Raw genomic sequence first — 16536 nt, forward strand, 5'->3', positions numbered from 1 at the left:
TCTGGATGATATACAGGTGATCTTGGAGTGGGTTTTTTTCTTTATAATTCCTTTATTTGATTAAAAGGTTTTTAGTAAGCATACATTAGTTTATACTCAGAAAAAAAATAGTGCTAAAAAAAAACCCCACCATCTCATAAGCACATCACACCCTCTGGGGCGTCCCAGATTCTACCCTGTTTGCCATACATGCATTTAGCTGTGAAGCATTATGGGTTCTATTCAGACAGAACCGTGATAGAATCCAAGCCCCAACTCATGAGATGGATGACTTTGGTTAAGGCTTAATTTCTCTAATGTTCAATTTACTTATCTGTGGTTTAGGGATATGAAAACTATTTCAGAAAGTTATGAGAGGAGGCAATGAGGTGCTGAAAACATATGGGCTGCCCCTAACCTCTGTGAGGCCCGGGGAAGTATATAAATGATAGTCCTCATCTCATATGTTAAGTGGAATATACTATTACTCCTCATAGGTATACCTTCATATATTAAGTAATCTTCATAGTGACAAAATCGAAAATTTTGAGTAAAGCTATGTTTTTATGTACTTGAAAGTGGCAAAATATCAACAGCTACTGAATTAAATTATTATTGCACATGTGTAGATGTTCTGATGATGAGTTGGTCATGTTCATATGACTAGAAAAATAAAAATACACATAATTAGTAATTAGACACTTATTGTCTAAAATTTATTTTTCATGTCTTCACTTCATGCTTATTTCTGCAGGTGGTTGCTACCTCATCTTGCTATAATGAAGAATTTTACCTCATTTATATTCTATTGAGAGTAAATATCTGAAGGATTAAAATGTAATTTTATTCAAAGTATACATAATTTTCATGTGCTTTTAATTTTAAAAGCACATAAGTGGAAATATTAAAATTTTGAATTGTTTTTATTTGTATCTTGTTATTTTTCTCCTAAAATATTTTAAAGTATATATTAAATTAAAAGGCAAATACAAATTATAACAAATGACTAACAATTTTTAAAAAATAATTTCAACTTTTATTTTAGATTTGGGGTACATGTGCAGGTTTGTTATGTGGGTATATTGTGTGATGTGGAGGTTTGAGGTAGTTCCATCACCCAGGAAGTGAGCGTGGTACCCAATAGTTTTTCAACCCTTGTTCTCCTCCTTCCCTCCCACTTCTAGTAGTTACCACTGTCTATTGCTGCCATCTTTATGTCCATGAATACCCAATGTTTAGCTCTCATTTATAAGTGAGAACATGTAATATTTGGTTTTCTGTTCCTGAGTTAATTTGCTTAAGATAATAGCCTCCAGCTGCATCAGTATTGCTGCAAAGGACATGATTTTGTTCTTCCTTATGGCTGAGTAGTAGTTCATGGTATATATGTACCACATTTTCTTTATCCAATCCACCATTGATAGGCACCTGGGCTGATTCCACATCTTTGCCATTGTGAGGAGTACTATGATGAACATACAACTGTATGTGTATTTTTGGTAGAATGATTTACTTTCTTTTGGATATATACCCAGTAATGGGATTACTGGGTTGAATGGTAGTTCTGAGTTCTTTGCGAAATCTCCAAACTGCTTTCCACAGTGACTGAACTAATTCACATTCTTACCAACAGTGTTCAAGTGTTTTTCTCCAAAGCCTCACCAGCATCTGGTGTTTTTTGGCTTTTTAATAATAGCCATTCTGACTGGTATGAGATGGTATCTCATGGTGGTTTTGATTTGCTTTTCTCTGATGATTAGTGATGCTGAGCACTTTTTTATATGTTTGTTGGCTGCTTGTATGTCTTCTCTTGAGAAGTATCTGTTCATAAAATGACTAACATTTTTAAAAATCAAATTTATTTAAATGTGGCTAAATTTTGAATTTTTTAATACATGTAATCAAATCATATTAAATACTTTTATTAAAAATGACATAATTGCCGGGCGTGGTGGCTCACGCCTGTAATCCCAGCACTTTGGGAGGCTGAGGTGGGTGGATCACCTGAGGTCAGGAGTTTGAGACCAGCCTGGACAACACAGTGAAACTCTATCTCTACTAAAAATACAAAAATTAGCCGGGCGTGGTGGTGGGTACCTGTAATCCCAGCTACTAGGGAGGTGAGGCAGGAGAATCGCTTGAACCGGGGAGGCGGGGGTTGCAGTGAGCTGAGATCGCGCCACTGCACTCCACCCTGGGTGACAGAGCAAGACTCCATCTCAAAAAAAAAAGACAACATTTGCAGTTCTAGTGCTTAATGTCTATCAAGCTGCCAATATAGAGAATTTGTATCATACTTTGAGCAGAGGTTCTAAAAACTTTTGGTTCATGATTCCTTTAAACTACAAAAATTATTGAGAACTCCAAATAGCCTTTGTTTACATGGAATACTTTATCGATATTTACATCTTAGAATTAATACTGGGAAGTTCTTAAAAAAAGAATACATTAATATAGACACCATTAGCTTTCAGAGCAATAATGGCATAGTGTGTCTTACAGCCTCTAAACAACTCCACTGTATACCTTTGAAAGCAGAGAAAGAAAAAGGCAAATAGTGTCCTAAGAAAACATAGTTTGATCTCACAGACCCTAAAAGGCTCTGGGGACTTGAGGAGTCCCTAGAACCACCAAGCTAGAACCACATGCTACACATTTAGGAACAATATAAATAGTTTAATACTGCAACATGACCTTTGTCCTCATGTGCCACTGTTGCAAATACTGTGCTAATCTGTGAATACTTTTGCATCCACCAAATGGAATCTGAAAAGAAGCAAGAAAATGGGCACTCACCACTACTACTAAATGATACTTCATTATGCAAGAATCTACCGCATTAGAGCTATCTAACAGATGGCTCTGACAAGTTAATTTGTCTTTTCTCTTACTTAAGTACTTCCTCCACTTTCCCTGGGGACCCTAAGTGGTGTTAGATCCCAGAGCTGTGCCAGCTCTCATCATCACATTCCAAATGTTACTTTCTGGGTCTTCTCAGCCCCAGCCAGTAACTTTCCAGTATCTTCTAATTTGAAATTCAGTTATATTCCCCCTTCCTCAGTGTTTTCTACCTCCCCCTCTTTCTGGTGCCTATCCTAAACTCCTGGAGGCTTATGGAAAATCCCAGTGAAGCCACCACAGGAGGAAAATGGGTCCACTCTGGTCTCCTATCACAGCCCACACCCCACTCAGGTCACCTGGGCCAGCCTTGTTCTTGGTACGCACAGCCCATGGTGCTTGCTCCTAAAGATAGTGAGAGCCCATCGTCAATTGAGTGTCAATTCTGCTCCCACTTAGCACCATGGAGCTGAGGATGCCAAGACTGCAGCTGCAACTTTCTCCCATCACTGACATGGGTCTCGTAACCCAGGTCTTTTGCTGCTCGGACCTTCACTTTGACCCGGGCAATCCTGGAGCAGAACTGCTCCTCTCTTTCTCTCTCAGTTACCTGCAAAATGTTCTGGGGCACTTGGAAGCCATTGGAAACATGGGGGCAGCTATTGGCCCTCTGGTGGTTAGATCTTCCATGCCATTTTCCTGTTGGCCTTCCCCAAACAGACATCAAATCTCCAGATGAAGAACAGGACACGAGTTCTCTCTGCCTTGGATCTCTTCATGTTTCATGGGGCATCTGGTCGCTCTTCCCCAAGGGTGTATTTCAGGGTATAGAAGCATAGTACAGGGACTTCATGCTATACTTCATAATTTTCCTTGACTGCAAAGTCTTTTCCCTGTCTCTGGTTCAAAGCTCTTTATCGGTCACGATGGCAGAGCAGATGAGGTACCTGCTGTGTATATTCACATACCCCTTGTAATCTCTCCAGTTTTATGCCAGAGCCCTTAGTGTTTTCCCTACACGACTAAGGTTGTTTTTTCCTTTGCATCTCTATTCTGTTTCTATCCAGTCTCCATTGGAGCAAACGTAAGCACCATGTCTCTGGGCCCGACCAGAGTGGTCAAGGGGATGAACATCGGCTACCACATTATGATCTGCTGCCTACACTTTACTCACTAGATTTTGTGCTCTTTTCGTCTTTTTTGTTGTTGTTGTTGTTGGTAAAAGTAATATGTTTTCAGCTGGTTATTGCTTATTCATGAACATAGATCCTTTGTGGTTTGCAATACAGTCATTAAGATCATTGTACTGTTCGGCTCCCTTGCAGTCACAGGAATGAATTTCATGCTGAAATAGGACCATGAGCCCAAGTGTTGGTTGAGGCCCACTGGGCTGGGCCTTTTGGCTTGCCACTTAAAGAAGGCTTGCTATGGCAAGGGTTTTAAGCTACCTGTCTCGTCTCCCCACAATCCTTCCCTGCTTCCTTGTCCTAGTCACTTTGCAATTGCTCCCTCCCGAAGCGAGCTTGGCTACTTTCCCTAAGGCTTTTTCAAAGGGCCTCTTATGTGCATATCCTCCTAGCTTTTCACGCTGAGGATTACTTCAAAGGCTCAGCAGCCATGGGAAGGGAAGAATGACAATAAAATAAATCCCAACTGCAGAAAGGTTTGCTTTGGCCACTGCTTGATTGTTCTGTAGGTGGGAGGTGCCTGCTCCGACCTCTGCAGCTCACTGGTCCTCACAGCTCATTACAGATGTTTTCCTTTGGTCTGGTTTCTTACTGTCCCTTCTGAGGCTCTGAGCCCCTACTTCTAGAAGGCTTATGTAAATTTCCCCAGGCCTCAGCTGCTCCTTCTTCCACTGATCCCTTTATCTGTTGCCAAGAGTGATTCTCCTAATCTTGTTCTGAGCCTCCATGTCTCCACTCAGGAGGGGAGAGGCTCAAACACTCAGAAGGTGGGGCACTCCGCTATTTGGCGCTGCAATTTATTTCAAGGCCACTGGGCAGGGCTAGAGTGAATGACTGAAATACTAGCCTATCAGAAAACTGGCCTATCAGAGAGCCTGCCCATCCAGAGTGCTCAGAAAACACTTGTGGGCCTCGATCTAAATCCTGAAAGCCTACCTCCAGTATTGTTGCTTTGTGCAGGGGTTGCCAATTAAAAATAAAAAGTAAAACATTGTGTAAACGAAACCAATCACCGGCTGAAGTCACCTGACTGATCCGCAGTTTAGGACCCTGGCAGACTTGCCTGAACTAGGAATTCTTGACCCTGTTTAAATAATGAGGGCCTTCTCTTGCAGTGTTTGTTTGCTTTTGAAAAAGCCTGAGCCGTAAAGTCCAGGAATCAGGCCCCACAGCTGCCAGGATAAATGTCTGCTTAGACATCCACGGGGATATCTGTCCTTCAGCTGAACATGGAGGTCTGACTAAGTGAAATATTAAATCCTTCTCTTGATGAAAGGAGGCCCAGAAAGCCTCCTTCTTTCCTTGCAGACGAGGCAGGACCCTACTGACTGGATGGCTCTTTTGCTGCTACTACTATCAAGTGAAAAGGCAGGACACCCATTGGTCTTTTCGGTTCTTTCCAGAGGTTCCATATTCTAAAAGGATCCCTTGGCTTGCCTCCCATGGCTGCTGCCTTTCCCTTCCCCACTGACTCACCCACACCATGAAATGTCAGTACAGCTGGACAAACACAGAGTGCCCAAGTTAAAGCAACAAAGACCTTTCCTGGGGCCTCAAGCATGTTGATGATGAGAGATTGTTTCCTAAAAGAAAACAGTCCCACAGAGCCTATGCCACCTGCTATCAGACACTTCCTGCCTGTGTGATATAATTCGAGGGTTGGGCTGGGCACGGTGACTCACGCCTATAATCCCAACACTTTGGGAGGCTGAGGCAGGAGAATCATTTCAGTCCAGGAGACCAGCCTAGGTAACAAAGCGAGGCCCTGTCTCTACCAAAGAATAAAAAATAAAAAATTAGCCAGTCACAGTGGCAGGTGGCAGGAGGTTGAGGAGAGAGGATTGTGGGAGCCCGGGAGTTTGAGGTAGCTGTGAGCCATAATGGTGCCACTGCACTCCAGCCTGGGTGACAGAACAATACCCTGTCTTGCAAAAGAAGCAGAATTTTAAAAACTGAGAGCAGTCTTTTATGATGCATTCTCTAAATTGCTCTGAATTGTTTAGGAGGTAAATTGTTTTAGTTTTGTGTTTTGTTTGCACTAAGCTAAGTACTAGGACAATAAGTGACCCGTGTGAAGTTCCGACCATGCAAAATTAGATCAAGACATGGACTCATCTGGCAATTTCCAGGAGTCCTGATCGTGTGTGTGCAGGCATGCATGCAAGTGCACTAAGAACCCATTGGAAATATGAGAGGTGAAAATTACACTCACCAAATTCGTCTCAGGGAAAGTACTGCCTGTGGTTCAAAGGAATAAAGCTTTTATATAGCCACTTGGATTGAGAATTAGAATCTCTAAGAGGCACCCTTGAATAAAAATAGTTGGTCAACTAACTACGGTCTAAGGAAGATGAGTGCAATTAACACTAAGCTTCTGTTTCCCTTAGTGAGGCACGGCTAAGGCAGGATTGCTGGGTCAACAGAGGAGATGCTGAGTCCTGGCATCCATGTCCTGCTCCACCCATCTGCCAGAGCATCTGTCATCTCTTGCAAACATTAAGCTGAAAATCCTAGAATATTTTTAAAATATTAATTTGAAACAGTGTCAAAATGTTAGCTTGCCAAGGAGCTCGCACATGTTGGCTGAGACCCTGGACTTCAGGAGTCTGACATCTTGGAGATTTGACTAGTTCATATCATGGAGGCAGCACTGCTCATCTGAAGAGTTTTTAAAACTAGGTGATTTGAGTGTGTCCTGGTTCCAGAGCGCCCTCTTGGGGAGTGGATAGTAGATTGGGAGATCTCAGAGAATATATACTTTAGGGATAAAAGAGGAAACAGGACATATGTGCAGTTACTCAGTCAACTTTTACAGGTCATTGCATCTAATGGTAGTAAAACCCTAGTTCTACTACCACTGGTGTAAAAGTAGGTAGCTGGGCAGACATGAGCAGGGTAGGAGAGGTCGCCACAAGGAATGTCAGGTGACCATCAGGTGATGCTCAAGTGGTTGTTAACTGTCACTCTAAAATAATAATTGGACACAGCTGGCACCAGAGAAAGGCAGGCTCCCAATAGATAGAAAACATCTGAAGTGGGCGATCAGTGGCTTCCTGATAAGATCTTAGGAACTGGGTAAGTGGACTCAAGCATGTGCCCTAAAAGGCAAAGTGGTGGTGCTTAACTGGTATATGACCTTCTTCTAAGAACATTCGGCTGGTGTATTAGTCCATTGTCATGCTGCTATGAAGAAATACCCAAGACTGGGTAATTTATAAACAAAAGAGATTTAATTGACTCACAGTTCCACATTCCTGGGGAGGCCTCAGGAAACTTACAATCATGCTAGAAGGGAAAGGAAACACATCCTTCTTCACAGGGTAGCAGGAGAGAGAAGTGCTGGCAGGGGAAAGCCAGATGCTGATAAAATCATTGGATCTCATGAGAACTCACTATCATGAGAACAGGATGGGGGTAACCACCTCCATGATTCAAGTACCTCCCACTGGGCCCCTCCCATGACACATGGGGATTATGGGAACTACAATTCAAGATGAGATTTGGGTGGGGACACAGCCAAGCCATATGAACTGGTAAGGAAAAAACACCTCAAATGAACATGCACAAAACTTCAGTAAGCACACTGCACATGTAGCCCCTGCTAAGTCTTGGCAGGCCACCACATGCAGACAGCCTGCCCCAAGGAAAAAATCAAGGGAGGAGAGACACAAACCCTGGAACCATGCCAATGTATAAAACCCCAAGTGGGCCGGGCGCGGTGGCGCAAGCCTGTAATCCCAGCACTTTGGGAGGCCGAGACGGGCGGATCACGAGGTCAGGAGATCGAGACCATCCTGGCTAACACGGTGAAACCCCGTCTCTACTAAAAATACAAAAAATTAGCCGGGCGTGGTGGCGGGCGCCTGTAGTCCCAGCTACTCGGAGGCTGAGGTGGGAGAATGGCGTGAACCCAGGAGGCGGAGCTTGCAGTGAGCCGAGATCGCGCCACCGCACTCCAGCCTGGGAGACACAGCGAGACTCCGTCTCAAAAAAAAAAAAAAAAAAACCCAAGTGAAGGGCTGAAAGCGGACTTGGATCTTTCAAGTTGCCTGCTTGGCCCTCTTCCAAGTATACTTTACTTCCTTTGGTTCCTGCTCTAAAACTTGCCTTGGTCTCTCACTCCACCTTATACCCCTCCAGTGAATTCTTTCCTCTGAAGAGGCAAGAATCGAGTTGCTGCAAACCCATACGGATTCACTGCTGCTAACACTGGCACCATCTCGTTCTCACCAAGACCCACCTGAGATGAGTTGACTCCACATAAAGAGTCTCTGGGCCCCACACCTGAAGCTCCCATCAGTAGGAATTAGAAAGGCAGGTGACTGTACTATAGGTGAATGCACAAGGTGGAGGAGAAAGGGCCTGGGGAATGAAACGATTTTTCAGAGATTCTGGAGAGGCATCTGGACCATGGGTAAGGCCATCCCAGAGAGGCTGAATATGATGGACCTCCTCTGTACCCAGAAGCTATGGTCTGAACATTTGTGTCCTCTCACCCACAATCTATTATTGAAACCTAATCACCAAAGCAATAGTATCAAGAGGTGAGGGCTTTAGGAGGTGATTAGGTCATGAGGGCAGAACCACATGAATGGGATTAATGCTCTTATAAGAGAAGCTAGAGGGAACTTAGTCTGCCCCTTCCGCCACGTGAAGACGCAGCTGGAACGCATCATCTATAAGGAAGGGGCCCTCACAGGACACCGAATCTGCTGGAGCCTTGGTGTCAGAATTTCCAGCCTTCAGAACTGTGAGCAATAAGTTTCTACTGTTTATAAATGACTAGTCTAAGGTATTTTTGTTAGAGGATCCCTAATGGAAGAAGATAGAGCTATTTGGTTGAAGTCTCTTGACCTAGAATGTAGCCATAAAAGAGCCACAAAAACCTCTTTAGGTCAAATCCATGAATTCTACCCCACGTGGTTTGCCATCCCAAGCACCTAGCTCTACCCTGTAAGTCATTATTTATGTGCCCATCTTCTCTATTAGCACGGGTTCTCATTTTGTTTGCCCTGTCTTTCAGGAAAGGATAAGCTTCTTCCTTAAGTCTCGGGCTCAGAGTAGAGCTCCATGCACAGTGAGGGCTCGGGGAATGCTAGAAGCCTATTATTCACAACAAACATGGTCTTGTAACTTCTCTACAGCTTATCCCACATCCCTTCCACAGTGGAAGACCCTTTTGGGCTTTACTCGAAGTTTTCACTAAAATGAAAAGCAAATGTGGTTTATTACAGTTGGTCTTTGTTTAGGCAAAATGAAGTACATTTTATCATAATTAAAATGGAAAATTTGAAGTCACCCTTAGACACTTTTAAAATAAGGGACTGTGCATGTCTGTGTGTGTGTGTGTGTGTGTGTGTGTGCTTGGTCCTCACTTAATGTCTCTAGTTGCTCATATGTTTTTGAACTCCAAATAAATATAAGGGCAATTATTTGATTTGGTCTGCATACGGAGTTGGGATTGTTCAATCTGGAAACATGAAGTCTAAGGGGCAATAGCCTGAGGAAAGTCATTGTTAAATAATAACTTTAAAAAGAAAACCGCCGGGCGTGGTGGCTCACGCCTGTAATCCCAGCACTTTGGGATGCTGAGGTGGGCGAATCACGAGGTCAGGAAATCAAGACCATCCTGGCTAACATGGTGAAACCCCGTCTCTACTAAAAATACAAAAAATTAGCCGGGTGTGGTGGCGGGCACCTGTAGTCCCAGCTACTCGGGAGGCTGAGGCAGAAAAATGGTGTGAACCCGGGAGGCGGAGCTTGCAGTGAGCTGAGATCGCACCACTGTACTCCAGCCGAGGCAACAGAGCGAGACTGTGTGTCAAAAATAAATAAATAAATAAATAAAAGAAAAGCAAAAACAGGCTGGGCACAGTGGCTCACACCTGTAATCCCAGCACTTTGGGAAGCCAAGGCGGGTAGATCATTTGAGGTCAGGAGTTTGAGACCAGCGTGGTCAACATGGCGAATCCCCATCTCTACTAAAAATCCAGAAAAAATTAGCCAGGCGTAGTGGTACAGACCTGTAATCCCAGCTACTAGGAAGGCTGAGGCACAAGAATTGTTTGAACCTGGAAGGTGGAGGTTGTAGTGAGCCAATATCGTGCTACTGCACTCCAGCCTGGGCAACAGAGAGAGATTTTTTTTTTTTTTTTTTTTTTTTTTTTTTTAAAGAGAGAGAAAAAGAAAAACAGCTTAGATTGCTGCACGAGAGATTTTTATATTAAAGAAAATCATTTAATGTTGGAATAGGTTACATCAAGAAGACATAGAATTTTCTCTAAGGGTCACAAATAAATCTTGTAAGTTACTAGATAGTTTAGCACTGGTTCTAACTGAAGGAAAGAGGGACATCGTCCCCCACATTTTTAGCTGAAGAAAAGAATTCTGATCCTCTAGCTTTAATTTAGTTTTTGATCTTCTATGCATTCATAACAAAGGGAAAACTGATTCTACTAGAAAAATCCTGCTTAATAATACATTTTCATGAGAAAAGACAGTGTGGACTAGTATAAAAAAATTTTAGGCTGGGCGAGGTGGCTCACACATGTAATCCCAGCACTTTGGGAGGCTGAGGCAGGCAGATCACCTGAGGTCGGAAGTTTCAGAAGAGCCTGGGCAACATGATGAAACCTCATCTCTACTAAAAATACAAAAGAATTAGCGGGGTGTGATGGCACAGGTCTGTAATCCCAGCTACTCAGGAGGCTGAGGCACAAGAATCATTTGAACTCGGGAGGTGGAGGTTGCAGTGAGCAGAGATCGCGCCACTGCACTCTAGCCTGGATGACAGAGCGAGACTCCATCAAATAAATAAATGAATAAATAAATGCATATGTAATTTATGTATTACATTGAGATCAAATTTTTAAAAACTTGTGGAAAAGAATATACCTCAGCATCCTTTAAACACTTGAAAATAATCCACAATAATCTTTTAGGGTTTTTTGTTTGTTTGTTTGTTTTTTAGAGACGGAGTCTCACTCTGTGGTCAGGCTGGAGTGCAGAGACGCAATCTCGGCTCACTGCAACCTCTTCCTCCCAGGTTCAAGCGATTCTCTTGCCTCAGCCTCCCCAGTAGCTGAGACTACAGGTGCCCGCCACCACACCAGGCTAATTTTTTGTGTTTTTAGCAGAGATGGGGTTTCACTGTGTTAGCCAGGATAGTCTCGATCTCCTGACCTCATGATCCGTCCACCTCAGCCTCTTAAAGTGCTGGGATTACAGGCACAAACCACCATGCCCAGTCACAAGTTTTACCATTTATTTCTAGTTCATAGTTTAAAAAGTTACAACTGCTGTTGATTAAACATATATACACATAAAAATACAAGATAAAACACTAGGGAAAATCTTTGCAACATATGTGAAAAATGCCTATTAAAATATATAAATGGTCTTTCAAATTTTTACTTTTTTATTTATTTTTTACTAGGCAAAGAACTTTATTAACCTTTGTTTCAAACTATTTCCCAGCTTGTTGAGCTTAACTAGCTAAAAAGAATGATTATGTATAAGCGAAAACTGAAAAGAGATACAGTGTCCAAGGGTCTTGGGCTTAAAAATATTAGAGATCTAGATTTTATCAGATCCATGAACAAAAATTTCTTAAAAAGAAGTCATAATGGAAAATAGCAGCTTCCAGTAACTTCAAGTTTTATCTTCTTCAGAAGTCGACTCAGTTCAGCTTGCCTCATTCTTGGAAGCCTCATCAAAATTCTCCACAATTCTGGAACTCCATCATCATCATCCTCTCCAGTAGCAAGTGGTGCTTTTCCATCCACAGATTGTTTGGGCAGAGCTTCAGTCGGTCTCCTTAAACTAGTCAGACTGTCTGCACCAATCCAGCTTAAGAGGCTGGGTAGCATTTCTGTCACCTGCTTTGCCTCAGCATGGCCTGTAATGGTGAAAGTGTCTGCTGCCATGCCTGAAATTCAGGGTTGTTAAAGTGGATTACTGTTCCTTGCTTTGTAAGCACATTCACCTTTTCAATACCAGAGATACTGTTTACCTGTAACTTCTTTAAGAAGGATTGAAGTGTTTTGTTTTGTTTTGTTTTATCATCAGCTGTGGCTGTTCTGTGAACCACCTTTCTGCTTTCTGTGAGCAGTTCCTTTCCCACCAGTGCACACTTGTGCCTGCAGTTTGAGGTTTTCCTGGTTCATGATCGTTTCTTTCATCTTGTTGGAGCAGATAAGGGGCTGCTAGGGGGACTAGGGTTGGTGCTCAGGTATCTGGGGTGGACCAGCTGAGATTAGGCACACACACTCGGGGATGCGAGATGGCAGCTAGAGGGAGGATCTTTCAGATTTATAAGGAAAGAAGGAACTTACCAACCAGAAAATGGACAAAAGGCATAAATGGACAGTTCTCAGAGAAAGAATGTCAAAGGATGAGTAAAAATATGAAAAAATGTTCAGCCTCACTATTTATAAAAATGTGTTCCTTTACAAAGGCATAATTGACAAATACAAATTATATATGGTGTGATATTTTGATATATGTATACATTGTGAAATGATTAAGTCAAGCTAATTAACATACCTATCACCTCTTATACCTTTTTTGTGGTAAGAACATTTAAGATCTACTCTCAGCAATTTTCAAGTATGTAATACATTATTATCATCATCATCATGCTGTACAATAGATCTCCAAAACTTATTCATCCTGTCTAACCAAAACTACGTACCCTTTAGCCAACATCCTTCTCACTCTTCTACCTGACCTCCTGCCCTTGGAAACTATTGTTCTACTCTCTGCTTTTATGTTTGTCTTTTGAATGAGATCATGTTCTTTGTGGGAACATGCATGGAGCTGGAGGCCATTAGCCTTAGCAAACTTACACAGGAACAGAAAACCAAATGCTGCATGTTCTCCTCAGTAGGAGCTAAATGATGAGAACTCATAAACACAAAGAAGGAAACAACAGACACTGGGGCCTACTTGAGGGCGGAGGGTGGGAGGAGGGAGAGGAGCAGAAAAAATGACTATTGGATACGAGGCTTAGTAACTGGATGATGAAATAATCTGTACAACAAACTCCCATCACACGAGTTTACCTGTATAACAAACCTGCACATGTGGCCCCAACCTAAGATAAAATTTAAAAAAAAAAAAAAGCACACTGCAATTCAAGACTCACTTCTCAAAAGAAAAAAAAAGCCACGTTCTAAGGGAAGCTCAGACTTTCGGACTCTGTTCCTGGTTGCAATCAAATTATCTTTGTCTATAAACAAAACACCTTCTCCAGGGGAAGCTATAGATAGATCATATCATCACTGGTATGTCTCCAACTTTAATGATCAGTTGTTCTCATTCCTTAAAAAGCTTGCTTTTTTTAAGGAGTGAGAATATCCAGTATTTGTCTTTCTGGTTTATTTCCCTTGTCACCTGTTTATCACAATCAGATTTCTGAATCAGATTCCATTGTATATATATCATATTTTCTTCAGTCATCTGTTGATGGACACTTAGGTTGTTTCCACTTCTTGGCTGTTGTGAATAGTGCTGCAATAAACATGGGAGTGCAGAGATCTCTTTGATACACTGATTTCATTTCATTTGGGTATATACACAGAAGCGAAATTGCTGGATCACATGGTAGTTCTATTTTTAATTTTTTTATTATACTTTAAGTTCTGGAATACATGTGCAGAACGTGCGGGTTTGTTACATAGTATACACGTGCCATGGTGGTTTGCAACACCCATTAACCCATCATCTACATTAGGTATTTCTCCTAATGCTATCCCTCCCCTAAGCCCCCACTCCCCGACTGGCCCTGTGTGTGATGTTCCCCTCCCTGTGTCCATGTGTTCTCATTTTTCAGCTCCCACTTATGAGTGAGAGCATGTGTATGGTTTTCTGTTCCTGTGTTAGTTTGCTGAGAATGATGGTTTCCAGCTTCATCCATGTGCCTGCAAAGGACATGAACTCATCCTTTTTTATGGTTGCGTAGTATTCCATGGTATATATGTGCCACATTTTCTTTATCTTTTTAATTTTTAAAGAACACTTCATACTGTTTTTCTATAATGGATGTACTAATTTGCATTTCTACCAGCAGTGTACAAGAGCTCCCTTTTCTCCACATCCTTTTTAACACTTGTTGTTAATAGCCATTCTAACAGATATGAGGCAATATCTTATTGTGCTTTCTGTTGCATTTCCCTGGTCCTTCTTTTTTTTTTTTTTTTTTTTTTTTTTGAGACGGAGTCTGGCTCTGTCGCCCAGGCTGGAGTGCAGTGGCCGGATCTCAGCTCACTGCAAGCTCCGCCTCCCGGGTTTACGCCATTCTCCTGCCTCAGCCTCCCGAGTAGCTGGGACTACAGGCGCCCGCCACCTTGCCCGGCTAGTTTTTTGTATTTTTTAGTAGAGACGGGGTTTCACCGTGTTAGCCAGGATGGTCTCGATCTTCTGACCTCGTGATCCGCCTGTCTTGGTCTCCCAAAGTGCTAGGATTACAGGCTTGAGCCACCGCACCCGGCCTCCCTGGTCCTTCTTAATGCTGAGCATTTTTTTCAAATACCTGCTGGCCATTTGTGTGTCTTCTTGTGAGAAATATCTATTGTCTTAGTCTATTCTCTGTTGCTACAACAGAATACCACAGACTGGGTAAATTATAAACAGTATAAGTTTGCTTGGCTCATGGTTCTGCAGTCTAACAAATCTAAGAGCATGCTGCTGGCATTTGATGAGGGCTTTGTGCTGCAATATCCATGGTGAAACAGCAGAAGATAGAAGCAAGCACACAAGACTGAGAAAGCAAGAGGGACCAGGCTCACTTTTATAACAACCTGCTCTCTTGATAATTGACCTACTCACTTGACTACACTAATTCATTCATGAGGCTCTGTCATTATACCAGTCACCTTCGTTGTGTCCCATCTCTCAACACTGTTGCATAGAGGATTAAGTTTTCAACATGTGAATTTTGGGGGACACATTAAAACAGAGCATTTATTCAGGTCCTTTGACCATTGTTTTGAGTTGTTTTCTTGCTCTTGAATTGTTTGAGTTCCTTATATATTTTTTATATTAACCCCTTATCAGATGTATTGTTTGCAAATATTTTCTTCAATTCTGTAGGATTTTTTTTCACTCTGTTGATCATTTCCTTAGCTATGCAGAAGTTGTTGTGTTTTTTCTTCATTTGATGCAATCCCATTTGTCCTTTTTTTGCTTGTGTTTTCTGTGCTTTTGGAGCCATATCTAAAAAATCTTTGCCCAGACCAATGTCAAGAAGCTTTGTGTCCATATTGGTTTCTAGTAGTTTTACAGTTTCAGCTCTTACATTTAAGTCTTTAATCTGTTTTGAGTTGATTTTTATATATGGTGTGAGATAAGGGTTCAGTTTTATTCTACTGCCTGTGGATACCTAGTTTTCACAACACCACTTACTGAAGAGATAGTCCTTTCCCCATTGTGTGTTCTTACTATCTTTGCCAAAGGTCAATTGACCGTAAATGTGTGGATTTATTTCTGGGTTCTCCGTTCTATTCCATTGGTCTATGGGTCTGTTTTTATGCCAGTAGTATGCTGTTTTGATTCTTATCTCTTTGTAGTATATTTTGAAGTCAGGGAGTGAGATATTTTCAGCTTTACTCTTTTTGCTCCAGATTGGTTTGGCTACTTGGGGTTTTTTTGTGGTTCCATAAGAATTTTAGGATTGTTTCTTCTACTTCTTGGAAAATGTCTTTGGAAACATGGAATCAACCCAAATGCCCATCAATGATAGACCAGATAAAGAAAATATGGTACATACACACCACCGAATACTATGCAGCCATAAAAAGGAATGAGATCGTGTCCTTTGCAGGAACATGGATGGAGCTGGAAGCCATTCTCTTCAGCAAACTAACACAGTAACAGAAAACCAAATACTGCATGCTCTCACTTATAAGTGGGAGCTGAACAATGAGAACACGTGGACACATGTAGGGGAACAAAACGCACTGGGACCTGTCAGGGAGCGGGGTATGGGTAGGCAGAGTATTAGGAAAAATAGCTAATGCATGCTTGGCTTAATACCTAGGTGATGGGTTAATAGGCAGCAAACCACCATGGCACACATTTACTTATGTAACAAACATGCACATCTTGCACATGTACCCCGTAACTTAAAAATAAAAATGTAATTTTTAAAAATATCTTTGGAATTTTGATAGGGATTACAATGAATCTATAGATTGCTTTGGGTGGTATGGTCAGTTAAACAATGTTCTTCTAATCTGTAAACACAGGATATAATTTCATTTATTTGCATCTTGAATTTCTTTAATCACTATTTTATAGTTTTCAGTATACAACTCTTTTACTTTCTTGATAACACTTTTTCCTAAGTATTTTATTATTTTTGATGCTATTGTAAAAGGGATTGTTTTCTTATGGTTTGTTGTTACTGTACAGAAATGTCACTGATTTTTATGTGTTGATTTTTGTATCCTGCAACTATACCGACTTTATTAGCTCTGACAGTTCGTGTGTGTGTGTGGGGGGGGTGGGGGCAAGTCTTTAGATTTTCTTTCTT

Source organism: Papio anubis, chromosome 3, assembly GCF_008728515.1.
Source record: "Papio anubis isolate 15944 chromosome 3, Panubis1.0, whole genome shotgun sequence".
Lineage (NCBI taxonomy): Eukaryota > Metazoa > Chordata > Mammalia > Primates > Cercopithecidae > Papio > Papio anubis.